The sequence below is a fragment of the Symphalangus syndactylus genome, chromosome 15 (assembly GCF_028878055.3).
Source record: "Symphalangus syndactylus isolate Jambi chromosome 15, NHGRI_mSymSyn1-v2.1_pri, whole genome shotgun sequence".
In the NCBI taxonomy this organism is placed as follows: Eukaryota; Metazoa; Chordata; class Mammalia; order Primates; family Hylobatidae; genus Symphalangus; species Symphalangus syndactylus.
Window position 1 is genome coordinate 36881662 of NC_072437.2, and position 13990 is coordinate 36895651.

General features: G+C 34.7%; 1 long non-coding RNA gene across 1 annotated transcript in view; it reads left to right on the forward strand.

The window, feature by feature from the left end:
- LOC134732542 (uncharacterized) overlaps window positions 1–13387 on the forward strand; it is a 33184-nt gene extending 19797 nt beyond the window's left edge. Inside the window, exon 3 of the long non-coding RNA XR_010115855.1 lies at window positions 11254–13387. This is a non-coding gene — a long non-coding RNA (uncharacterized lncRNA). The remainder of the gene's footprint in view (window positions 1–11253) is intronic.
- The last annotated feature ends 603 nt before the right edge of the window (window positions 13388–13990 follow it).

The following is a 13990-nucleotide window of genomic DNA, read 5'->3' on the forward strand; positions in this document are numbered from 1 at the left end:
ATACAATCAATATTAAATGAATGTTATTCTTTTTTGAATTCCAACATATGCCATTTGTAGCCACTGATATCCTGAGTTATTTTAATTAGACCAAGAGATTGTATTGAGACTTTTGCATACTTCATACAGGTACATTGAACATCATTTCTTCCTTTTATTTATCTTTCTTGGCTTTTACCCACTGTTTATTTCCTAAGGCTACTGTAACAAATGAGAACAAGCTTGTTGCTTTAAAATAACAGAAATGTATTCTTTCAGATTTCTGGAGACCAGAAGTCCCAAATTAGTTCCACTTGGCTGAAATCAGGGTGACAGTAGGACTTTACTCTCTCTGGATGCTCTAAAGAAGAACTGTTTTTTGCATCTATCAGCTTCTGGCAATTGCCAGCATTCCTTGGCTTGTAGCTGCATCACTCCAGTCTCTGCCTCAGTAGTTACATTGCCTTCACCTTCTGCCTGTGTGTCAAATCTTCCTCTGCCTTCCTTTTATGAAGATATATATGATCGCGTTTAGAGACCACCAGATAACCCAAGATAATCTCCTCATATCAAAATCCTTCACTTGAATCACATCTGCAAAGATCTTTTCCTTGCCCATATGAGAAAATATTCACAGCTTCCAAGGACTAGAGCACTCATACCTTTTGTGGAGGTCATTTTCAAGGCTACTACACAAATTATCCTTTGTTATTACTTTATTTCCCAGCAAGAGTACCTTCCAGTTCAGACATGGATTGGAGACCATTCATAGTTCTTACACAGCATCCTCTCTCCCGCTTTAGTGTTTTTGAACTTATTCTCCTTCTGCCTTGAATGCTATTCTTGATTTACTTAATTCCTCCATATTCTTGTCTAATTTAGACTAAAACAAACAAATGAAAAACGAACAAAACAACAACAACAAAATACTCCATTCAGGCGATGTTGGGACTGATTTCTGGTCCTTGTGTTCTGTGCACATTCTTGTAACCTCGTATTGCAGGGTTTTACTTTTTCTTTCTGAGGTACAAGTAATATAACTTTCCTTTTTAAAAAATATGGCAGTTGTGTTACTCCCTGACACATAGTAGGAGATCAATATGCATCTATTGGTTGCCTTATTGTGTGAATAGAGTTGACTTCATTAGTAGGAATGGGAATTTACTTTAAAATAGCATTCTGCCATTTGGGAAATGAGCTAAATTGCAATTAGAAAACTGGAATCACTAAGTTATCTATAAAACAGGTATTGTATTTTCTTTTACTAGAACAGATATTGATAACAAACCATTCCAAAATTATAACGCAGAATATAAAGAAGGTTTAAAGAAATATATTTTTGTTTGACTATAATACTTACTTGCGTATAAGAAGGTATTAACTTCTTAGTAGAAACTTAGGTTTATTTAAAATGAAATGTGTCATGCACCCTGAAGAGGAATCTGTCTTTCCTGTGTTTTCAAAAGATAAGTTTCTAAACATTTCTTAACATATTAAAATTAAAAAAAAAACCATATGCCATTCTACAAAATTTTCTTTTAAAAAAACATAATGATGATTGTTGGTTTATTCTGTTCAACTCACAATCAATGAAAGACACTCCGAGCTGAGTACTAGGATGGTAAGGGAGGATAGAGAGGAGAGTCAGATGTGGTAATGTACTAAGAAAATCTTTATGTAAGAAGACGCATAAACGAATTAGCACAGTAATAGTAGAGTTTGGTAGGTGATATTGAAGTTACAATATGCTATAGGATCGTAGACTGGAAAGTAAAGTGCACGCATGCACACAGTCCCCACCCCTACCCACACACAGGAGTGAATGTTAATGACTGGTGTGACTCACGTAAGTGCTGTACCCAAAAGGAAAACTGGGAACTTACTAGGCAGTCCAAGTCAGAAAGGGATAAAAGAGATTTAAAACATAATAATAATAAAGAATCAGAGAAGTATGAGGAAAATCAAATAGTCTAGGTTATTGAGAGCAAAGATTCTCAACTCTGACTAATGTAAGAGACTAATTTGAAATATAGTTTACAAGGCTGCCAGAGAGAGTGATTCCTCTGATAGGGCCTGGCAAAGTAAGTTGAAAATCTTCTGAAATGGATTCACCATTCTAGATGCCATTAAGAACATATATGATTCGTAAGAGAAGCCCAGAATGTCAACATTAACAGGAGTTTGAAAAGAGTTGATTCCAAAACTCGTAGATGACTTTGAAGGATTTAAGACTTCAGTGGAAGAAGTCACTGAAGATGTGGTGGGTGTGATATGGTTTGGCTGTGTTCCCACCCAAATCTCATCTTGAATTCCCACATGGTGTGGGAGGGACTAGTGGGAGGTAATTGAATCATGGGGGAGGTCTTTCCCATGATGCTCTCCTGATAGTGAATAAGTCTCATGAGATCTGATGGCTTTATAAGGTGGAGTTTCTCTGCATAAGCTCTCTCTCTCTTTGCCTGCTGCCATCCATTTAAGACGTGACTTGTTCGTCCTTGCCTTCCACCATGATCGAGAGGCTTTCCCAGCAACTTGGAAGTATAAGTCCATTAAACCTCTTTCTTTTGTAAGTTGCCCAGTCTTGGGTATATCTTTATCAGTAGAGTGAGAACAGACTAATACATGGTGGAAATAGGAAGAGAACTAGAATTAGAAATGGAGCCTGAAGATGTGACTGAATTGCTGCAATCTCATGACAAAATTTCAGCAGATGAAGAGTTGTTTCTTATGGATGAAAAAGAAAGTGTTTTTTTGAGATGAATCTACTCCTGGCAAAGATGCTGTGAACACTGTTGAAATGACAGCAAGGGATTTAAAATATTATATATACTTAGTTGATAAAGCAGTGGCAGGGCTTGAGAGGATTTACTCCAAGATCTACCTTGAGAAAAATGCTATCAAACAGCATCATATGCTACAGAGAAATATTTCATGAAAGAAAGAGTCAATTGATGAGGGAAACTTTACTGTTGTCGTATTTTAAGAAGTTGCCACAGCTCTCTCAGCCTTCAGGAACCTCTACCCTGATCAGTCAGTGGCCATCAACATTGAGGCAAGACCTTCCTCCAGCAAACGGATTATAACTAACTGACAGCTCAGATAATTATTAGCATTTTTTAACAATAAAGTATTTTTTAATTAAGGTATGTACATTTTTTTCATATAATGCTATAGTACTCTTAATCAACTATAGTGTAGTGAAAACAACTTTTATATGAACCAAGAAACCAAACAAAATTGTGTGACTTGATTTATTGCAATATTCACTTTATTCTGGTGGTCTGGAACTAAAACTGCAATATCTCCAAGACATGATGTAGAAATCTTACTGGAATTAAAAGACAAAGGAATATTTGTAGTTCACAAGTATTTGTTCATTTGCAATAAATACCTTAAAAATACTGCCTTTTCTTTTTCAAATTAGATCCCATAAGAAATGTTACTTATAGCATTAATGTGCTTGGGAAGCATTTATATAGCAAAATATAAGCTTCATTACATTGTCATGAATTATACCTTTGTGGTCCTAATTATATGTATATTTTACTATAGAAAGTAGATGATCAAGAAAAATATGTTGTGGGCATTTTTAATTAGGTTTTAGGTGGAAAAGTTAATACTATATTTTCAGGATGATACATTTTACTAAGAAAATGTGAAAGTTAGTATGTTGTTGTGGTAAAACTAATTATTATTCTTGTTAGCATACAGTATTTCTTCATTGAAATTTTACTGATTTCATTAGCTGGTCCATTAAGTGCAAGTTTTCACTTGTAATAACCAAAATGAATTAGTGACTTGCTTGTTTTGTTATGCTGTAAACTTAACAGAAAATCTCTGCCTCTCTCTCTCTCTCTCTCTATATATATATATATATATATATATATATATATAGCCTGCCTGCTGAGAGCCTTTAGGCATTGCTATGTCTCTGCAGAAACTCAGAATATGCCTTAGGTTTCCATTGGGGAAATTAACATCTCATATATCAACATTTTCTGTCAAGTGAACTGAGTCTTTATTTTACCAACACATTTAAAACTTGTAAGCATTTGACTTATATATTACAGTGTGAGATATATAACATTTTCAAAATGATTCTACCGTACTGTAATTAAAGTTGATATTTTTCCTCCAAATGCTAAAAAGATACAAATCTGTGCTCCCGTTACAGTTTAAATACAACAGAACTGAATTAGCGACAATAAAAGCCAAGCCACAAACCGACATTTGGCGATCCTCAGACAGCACAAGATTTCGTTATTTTCTCCTTTGTCAGGCAGTGTTTATTTCACTTTAAAATTCTTCAAGCTATGGATCATATATCTCATCTTTGGGGAGACTATTCCACCATCAGTACAGTTCACTAGCTATGTCGAAGTCTGACTTTACTGGCTGAGAATCAGGGTTGAGTAGAATTTCCTTCTAACAGAGGGGCTATTTGACTCATTTTATTATTTTTATTACTGAACACCATAGTGAACTAGGCAGTCAACAGTGCAGTCAAAGACATGGACCCGCCCAAAGGACTCACATCTCAGCAAATGATCCCTTTCCTCTGCCTGGCTGGCCTAGCAAAGGACAGAGAATGCAATCATCTTGGTCAATGAACCTGAGGAAAAGGAGAGCAGGCAAGACACTAATCAAATAAGTGGATCTGCTGAGGCTCGTCCTTCAACCCCAAACTTTGCCTCTTGAGGGCCTGAAGGAGGTAAGCAGGAAAAAAGAAAGCCTGACAATATGTTGTACTTACATGCTTCAAACTGGCCCTCTGCAGCAGCATTTCCACTTAGTTACCTTGAGAATACAAAGCAATGTCAGAGACTTACAGATGCCTATTTTGCTTCAGATGGACTTTTATATATAATTTTGCTATAGTCAGGAGCCTTTAAAGTTATGAAGAATCACACCTGTAATTGCAAGCATCATCAGAGAAAGACAAATAGGTAGAAAACCAATTTGAAAAGAGTTAGTCTTCATAAAGTTCCCCACATAATATTCTTCAGAGATTGTTACATTAAAACACTCGAGAAAGAATCAGAATCGATCAAAAGTTGAACACCTGTGAACTATGCCACCTTGAGGAAATGATTTCACTTCTCAGCACTTCAAAAGTGTCTGTGAAACAATAATAATAACTACTTCAATAGATTGTTGTGAAGTGTGGTTGGGATAATGCACTCAGAAAGGCCAATCATAAAATGCAATTAACATATGCTATGTTAGATTTTACTCTTTATTGCTAAAACAATCATTAACATATTAATCCAAATCAAAAATTCTTATAAGCTTCTATGTGGTGTTTTGGGAACCGAAAAATGAAAAGTAACTAGTTTTCAAAAAATGAAATAAGAAACTCACATTCATAGGTCATTTTTGCTAATGTCCAGAGTAGGCAAATTATGTAATGGAAAGAGTTCAATGTTATGCCAGATAGCAGAAATGATTGTTTTATTTATTAAATTTAAAATAGCAAATATTAAATAATTTATTTAAAATTCCTTTTCACTATCAGCCTAAACCTCTTTTTTTACATTCTCCTTTTTAATGGTATCAAGTTCTCAGCTTTAAATTGGAATATTTCTTTAAAAAGTGTCTAGCAGAATCACTAGCATATTGAATACTTAAAATATTCATATGTATATTTACAATAGAATACTGTTCAGCCTTATAAAATAATACAAAGATGTCATTTGTATTATCTGTATGACATAGACAGAATTGGAAAACATGCTACGTGAAATAAGCCAGGCAAAGAAAGAAAAATACTGCATGTTCTCGCTTATATGTAAAATTTGTAACAATCGAACTCACAGAAGCAGAGGGTAGAATGGAGGTTACAGAGGCTGGACATTGAGGAGAATGGGGAGATTATGATCAAAGTGTACAAAATATTAGGTGAACAGGAGGAATCCTTTTTTTAATTAGATTTCTATTACATAGTATGGTGAATACAGCTAATAATATAATTTGTGTATCTCAAAATCGCTGTGTATTTCAAAATTGCTAAGAATAAATTTCAAATGTTCTGACAATAAAAATATTAATTATTTGAGGTGATGAATATGTTAATTGGCTTCATTTAATCATTCCATATTGTATTTATAAGTTGTAACATCACTTCGTATAACCTCAAAAGAAAATATTATATGTGTAATTAAATTTAGGGAATTTTTTTTCTCATGGGTCAAGTTTACACCTGGTAAGGGAGCTGATGAATGGACCCCAATGACAACACACAACTGGGAATATTTGAAGGGCAGAATTACATCAAGGAGAACAGGAGTGTGAGAAGTTGAACAACAGTGAGATCTGCAATAATAAGAACTGGTGACTTAGATTCCAAGTAGTTATGTCTAAGAAACTTACACACACACCCTACAAGACAATCAGCATTTGGCATGTCATGGAAAGGAGAATGAATATTGGCCAAAGAGTTTTGACAGCTAACATCAAGAGAAGTATACAAAAGATCAGTGATGTAAGGGATTATTTTGTCTCCAATATCTCTCTTCTTCTACCCCAAATGCACTGGTAGAATCACGCCTTAAAGGAGAAAGGAAAGATGTGTCTCAGCCAAATACTCTACCCATCAATGAAAATAATTAGCATGTTTAAGGTGACTGAGGCAGTCATCTCAAATGCAAAATGTAAGGCAGAAGATCAAAAGACTTAGTAGTTAACATAAATTATATTAATGTATTTTAAAATCTACATTGGAAAAAATTCCATGATGAAAGAAATATAAATATTTTTCATAAAGACAGATTCACCCAGATGCAGTGGCTCACACCTATCATCCTAGTGATTCAGAAGGCTGAAGTGGGAGGATTGCTTGAGGCTAGATGTTCATGATCAGCCTGGGCAACACAGTGAGATCCCCATCTCTAAAAATATATATTTTTTAATTAGTTGGGCATGGTACAGCATGTCTGTAGTGCCAGCTACTTGGGAGGCTGAGGTGGGAGGATAGCTTAGCCCAAGAGTTTGAGGCTGCAGTGAGCTATGGTCACACCAGTGTACTCCAGTTGGAAAACAGAGTGAGATCCCTTGTCTAAAACAAAACAAAACAAGACATATTTAGTCAGAGTCACGACATCGAACCTGTGATGTTGGAACAGAAGTTTGACATGTATTACTCTAGGCTATCTAATAGCCTAGAACTAATAATTAGAAACTAATAATAGTCATTAATGTAGTTTTTTTAAATTCATAATACTAATTATATGCAAAAAACCCACTCTGTCAGATAAAAATACTTTATGATAGGTTTTACTTTGAATTCATACAATTCAATAATCTATTTGATATTTGGGCAAGGGGGGAGGTAGGCAGGATAGACTGTTCTGTCCTGTTTTAGCGGCTTCATTTCTATGGTTGATCCACAGGTTTCCTTCAGTCTCACAAATGAGACTCAGTTCCTGCTGTTTTCTGTGTTGTCATTTGTCATTTTTATTATGTGATGGTGCTTCAGGGGCTATCAGAAACGAAGAAGTGGGTCCCTTTTATGCTTATCTCGGTTCAGACCTAATTGTATTTTATTTTTTAATTTAAAAGCAGAGTTGGAAGACAGTTATTTCAACTGATTTTTTTCTGCATACTTTACTCCAGCTGGTATCTCTTAAGATTTACTATTTTAATTAATTATAGTTTAGACATCATGAAATTATTTAGAGTCAAAAGCAAGCCTGATTGTCTTTGGAACTTTGATAACGAGGGGAAACTACTGAAATATGATGGTGTGTGTGTGTGTGTGTGTGTCTGTGTGTGTGTGTTCACTTATATAATAAATATATGTTATGTAGCATATTTACGTAATTATACGTATAGTTTATAAAACTACGAAATATAGTTTATGCCAAAGGCTGAGTTTATCTTTTTTATTTTAATCTGTCTCTTGAGGAGCATTTAAAATGTGCTAGCAGGTTGTATAAAAGACATAAGAGGTGAAGCTATTTCATGAACTCCTAACACATAGCTCGGTGAAGTCTTTTGTCTGCAAGCCAACCTTCAATAAATCGCCATGTCAGAGAGTATGCGGGCACCTAAGCTCTGATTTCCAGGCCTGGCAAGTGTAAAGGCAATGCTGGAGGGTAATTCCCTCCTCCTATTTCAATGCTTCTGAAACCCTGACAAAGAGTACATGGTGGATGCAAAGACCTTTCCTGCTAATGAGCTTGCTGTTCTGATTTCTGTCATCACAGACTATTTTTATATGACAATAAATTAACCTAGATGAGTAGATACTTAATTATTTAGAAATTAAAAGAATAAAAACGTCTTTCTTTTTTAGGTAAAAAAAAAGAATTTTTTCTCAGTGCAGGTAGCGTATGGTACATTTTTCTGATTTCTACTAAAAAGATGAGCTATAAATATTGGCATGTTCTCCCAGTAAAATAAGAAAAACACTATTTTTAAGTTATGCTTTTCTCTGAAAGGACATTTCCAATTAACATTTCTACCTGCAATAAAGATAGGCTCTGGAGTTGTCACTGTAGTCATGACACTGTAGTCAAGATTTGACCTGACCTATAAACTATAAAAAAGCAAAAGAATAGGAAAACAAATGATACCTTCTTTTTTCTTTTTTTTTCTCTCTCTTTCCTCCCTTTTCCTTCTTTCTCTCTCTCCCTTTCTTTTTCTTTCTTTCTTTCAAAGAAAGTTGCAGTTATGTCAATTTTTAATGGTGACCTTCTACAACTATATTTTCTTAGAGATATATAAAATTTAATGGTAGTGAATTTTATTTAAAAACTTGCTGATAGCATTAACGTTTAATTATATTTTATAGTTATTTTATTTAGCAAATAGTTTTTGATCTTCATTCTTATCTTATGATATGGTTTGCCTGAGTCCCCACCCAAATCTCATCTTGAGTTTTAGCTCCCATAATCCCCATGTCATGGGAGGGACCCGGTGGGAGGTAATTGAATTATGGGGGCAGATTTTTCCCATGCTGTTCTCATGACAGTGAGTAAGTCTCATGAGATGTGATGGTTTTATAAAGGGACGTTCCCCTGCACATTCTCTCTTGCCTGCTGCCATGTAAGACATGCCTTTGTTCCTCCTTTTACTTCCGCAATGATTGTGAGACCTCCCCAGCTATGTGGAATGGTGAGTCCATTAAACCTCTTTTTCTTTATAAATTACTCAGTCTTTGGTAGTTCTTATAACAGCATGAGAATGGACTAATACATCTTAATTCCAAAAAACTGGTTATAAATCTACTGAGCAACTGAAAAAACAAAAAACACACAATAGTACACTACATAGTCATTTCTATAATTTCTATAAAAGTATCACTCCAAAATAATTAGTAAACTGTTTCCAATATTATTAAATAAGATTAATAAATATAAAAACAAAATTAAAAAAATATTGACATCTAGTAAAATTAAGCAACTTTTATATGAAGACTAATTACAATACCATATGACTGAAATTTGACTAATTTTATTATTACAAAACTTTCTAAAAGTACTTAATAAGTTTAGAACACTGATTTGTTACATGTAGATGATATATTTTATAATTTGTATGAATTGCATTATATAAGTAAAAAAGCTATTCTTAAAACTTACATGTCAAAGAAGATGGAGTAGGTATATCTTTCTCTATTACTTGCACTAAGTGCAACTAAAAGCCCTGGAAATCATATATAAGGCAAGCATAAGTGGACTCTAAAAGGCAAATAGAGAAAGGAAGATCATTTAGGGACTTTGGGAATGACATGCTAGTGTGTTCTCTCAATTTTCTTTTAGCTTCATAAATTCTGAACTTGAAGCTGAACAAACTGACCACCCCAAAATGCCCATAGGTCTGCACAACAAAAGCCCCAACAAAAGCCTGCTATCTCTAGACAAAGGACCAAGAAAAAGAACAACTTAGCAAGACAGAAAACCTTCAGAAAATTACTGCTCTTTGCCTGCCTAAAAACACAGGAAAACAACAACAAAACTGGCTTCCTAGGCTGTAATGAGTCACCTAAACATCCCACCACAGTGGTGTTAGACAAAGCGCATAGGGATCTGAGGTTTTTATACCTGCCAGGGGTCAACAGGTACTCGCACCCTCTGATATCTGTAAACTAGAAACAGAATTCTAAGCCCGTCAGTTGACTGAATGGACCCCTCCTCTCAGTCAAGACCATTCCAAAGTAAACCTGAAAAACTAGTGCATCCATGATGGGAAGAGGCGGGTCAGACATGTCTCATTTTGCCTGCCTCCCTTTGGAATTAAGGCACAACTGACCGGCATTACATTAAAACAGAGATCTTAAGACTGACAAAAAGACTCTTTACCACAATGAAATACCTAATTCTAACCTGACTCCAATACAGCATCACATGACAGATAGCCGGCCCTAAAAGAAATCAAAGTATTCACCCCAAAATATATTTCATTGATATATTTGAAATGGCCCTGCAAAGCTGTCACTTATGAGGAAAATCTATATTCTGCAGAGAATCCTCCTCTCTTTCCAGGCCTTTTCATGACACAGGATAGATTTAACTGGCTGGCACCTTTTAGGGTCTGATAAGAGACATTTATTTTCTATTCTCTCTGAAGCCAGCTTTCTGAAGTCTTCATCTACACAGTAAGAACCTTGGTCTCCAGAGCTCCTTACCCTAACCCAGAAACTCCTTTCTATTGATTCCAGATCTTTAGATAATAACTTCACTCTATCAACCAATTGCCAATCAGAAATTTTTGAATCCACCTCTAACCTGGAAGTCCCTCAACTCTGAATTTTCCTGCCTCTCCAGGCCAAACCAATGTGCACCTAACATATATCGATTGATGACCATCTGTAATATCTGTCCCCCTAAAATGTATAAAATCAAGCTGTAACCCAACCATGTTGGGCACATGTTCTCAGGGCCTATTGAGGTTGTGCTTTGGGCCTTGATCACTCACATTTGGTTCAGGATAAACTTTTTTAAGTATTTTACTGGAATAAAGAACTGGAATCAGTACTTTTGTGATCTTCTAGTGGCAGAGAGGTCACCCCCAGTGCAATGTTAACAGAAATCCACATGGGAGGCTAGAATGCCCTCAGCTCCACCAAAAGCAATCCTTCCCTCAGTTATCAAAGGAGGATAAATGGAGAACTTGGACTTTTACCTCTACCTGTCAGAGAAGTGGGTACCTCTGCCTATCCTTGCCCTGCCAGAGTGTTGTCAAGAGAGCCACTTAAGACAGAAAATTTAAATAAGATCATATTTTAAATATGTAAATATCCAGGTTTTAATCAATCATTTCTGTCATTCCCAGAAGCTGCAAGATCTCAAACTGAATATACAAAAGGACAGTCTATGGATGTCAATCCTGAGATAACAGAGAAGCTAAAGTTATCTGAAGCAAAATGTAAAACAATCATGATAAAACCGATGAAGTGAGTAATTATGAACAGATTTGAAATAACTGCAAAACTAGCCCCAGCAAAAAGAAAACATGAAGGTGAAACAAGTGGAAATTTTGAAACTGAAACATACAATAATCAAAATTTTAAAAACTCCAGGAATGGACTCAACAGCAGAATAAACAGGGCAAAAAAAATCAGTCAACTTGAAAATGGAGTAACAGAAATTACCCAACTTGAATGACATAGAAAAATAGACTAAATAAATGAATGAACAGACCATCAGGGTACTGTGAGAATCCAACAAAAGACCTTACATTCAGGCCATAAAATTCCATGCCTTAGTATTTCATTCCATTTTGGATATCTTTTTATACTCTAACACCAAGAGCATATTGAATTAGATTAGCCAAAGTCTTGAAACTCCTGTGAAATATTTTGAAATAGCCTGTTTCTAAACCTAAAAGTTTGGCATATAAAAAAAGTTACTTTAGGTTTTCACTTTGCCAAAACACACATTTTTGTATTCTGATCCAAGAACTCCCCCTGAGCCCAACAAGTCTATCTTGGTAAAAATAATTTAGTTCAATTCAGTGCAACAGATATTTATTAAGTACCCACAAAGGGCCAGGTTCTGATCCACTCTATTTCCACGTGTTGTTCTTCTTTCCTAGGATGGCCTTTTCTGGTCCGCCTGGTAAACTCCTATTCTTCCTTCAGATTCAGCCCAAATACAGTCTTCAGTAATGTGAGTTCCTTCAGCTTGACATATAGTTTACCTGTCAATAAGTTTGTATGGTACTCAACACATCATGCACTGATTTTTGCCCTTGTGACTAAACTGTGTATTCCTGGAGGTTAGGACACTGTCTTTTCATCCTTGTTACTCCAATTGCACTGAAATCTCCTTTATCACGAAATGTGTTTGGTAATTTCCTGTTGCATAAATAAATGAATTCATGTATTCAGCTATGCTTCTGATATTTTTAAATACCTACTGCCTACTAGGCAGAGTAATGGGCCTAGGTATATGTGGTGAATGAATGATGTTACTCCTTGTACTGAAGACTGCAAACTGTAGCAGAGATGACATGCCATTGGAATACAGAATTAACTGTAATAGAAAAGTTGTTGAAAGGTTTTAAGAATAAGAATGATCTTGTTCTTATTCTAATTTATATCCAAACTTAAAGTATCCTTTAGAAACATGTTAGGTTTTAAGTAATAAAGAACAGTGCCTTTAACACATAAGAATTCAATTTTCCCTTATCTTAAGAATTACAAAGAGAGGAAGTTCAGAGCTATTGCATATGTTCAACAAAGTTTACAAATACCACTGTCCTTCAGTCTCCTGTTGTTCCAACATGTGACTTTCATCTTCATGCTTACATGATCACTGCCACATATTTCACCTTATATTTGTTATACAGACAAGAAGATGAAATCAAAATAAGGGAGCATAAAAGGCAAAAAAACTGAAGAGAAATTTCCTTACAATATTTTCTAACACAGCTACTCATTGTATTTCAATGGCTAGAACAGGGTCACAAGTCAACCCTGAGATACAAATATGTCTGGAAAGATATTTAGGCTTAATCTGCAATAACAGAGGAAGAAAATGAAAAAAAGGGTAATAAATGACTTTTGGGTAAATATTCCACTTTTAAAAAATTTAATTGTCTATCAGTTGAAAATGGTAGTGACTAATGGGCAAAGAAATGATCAATATATTAAAATCAAAATACACAGTTATTTTATTAACTATGGAAAGAAAAAAATTGTTCATGTCTCTGATAGTTATTTTGAAAAGTACTTGAAAGGTACTTTTCAAAAAATATATTGTTAAGATATGGCCTTAAAACCACCAGAAACTTTTATTTCAATTATTTTAAACAAATAAGAAAAAAGTTTCTAAGTTATTTATGCTATAATATGAAAGTTCATGAAGATGAAGATTTTTGTAATGAAATTATGTAATTTTATAATAGTTCTGAACCCTTTTTTCAAGTGCTCTTTCTCTCTATAATAAAGTACACTGAAAATGAACAGTCTTTGGTAGCACTATCTTTAAACCCTCAATGTTCCAAAACTCTCAACATTCCCACAGAATTCTCGCTTACTGGACTTCGTGCTTGACTGAGAGAGTGACGCAGAGTAAGTCTATATATAAATGTTGGGAAGGATACTTCTTTCATTTTGGGTAAAGTGGAATTGAATAGCTTTTTTTGTTTGTTTGTTTCATCCAAAGAAGATGACTTTGGACACTACTGGTGAAAAATAAGGTAAGATTCTTAAACTTCAAATTTTCATAGAAGTGTTTTAGAGAGCACTACAGTAGGTATTATTTATAATAATCAACACCTTTATAGGATGTGATATCCTAGAAGGTAAATTTCTTTGAAACTTCATTGAAAGGTAACATCATAACCATTGGATTTCAAATTCAAAATTTGGAACTGGGGCCAAATCCTTTCTGATATTACTTCCCTTTCTCACTATTTCTCAGTTTTCTATACCAATATACTGCGACTCAAAGAAACTACTTAAAATTTCTCACTTATGGAAAGAGTACTTGGAACAGGTCCATGTTATAGTAGCTCTATGTTACAACTTGTTTCAACAGGTTACACTTTTAATGCAAATTTAATA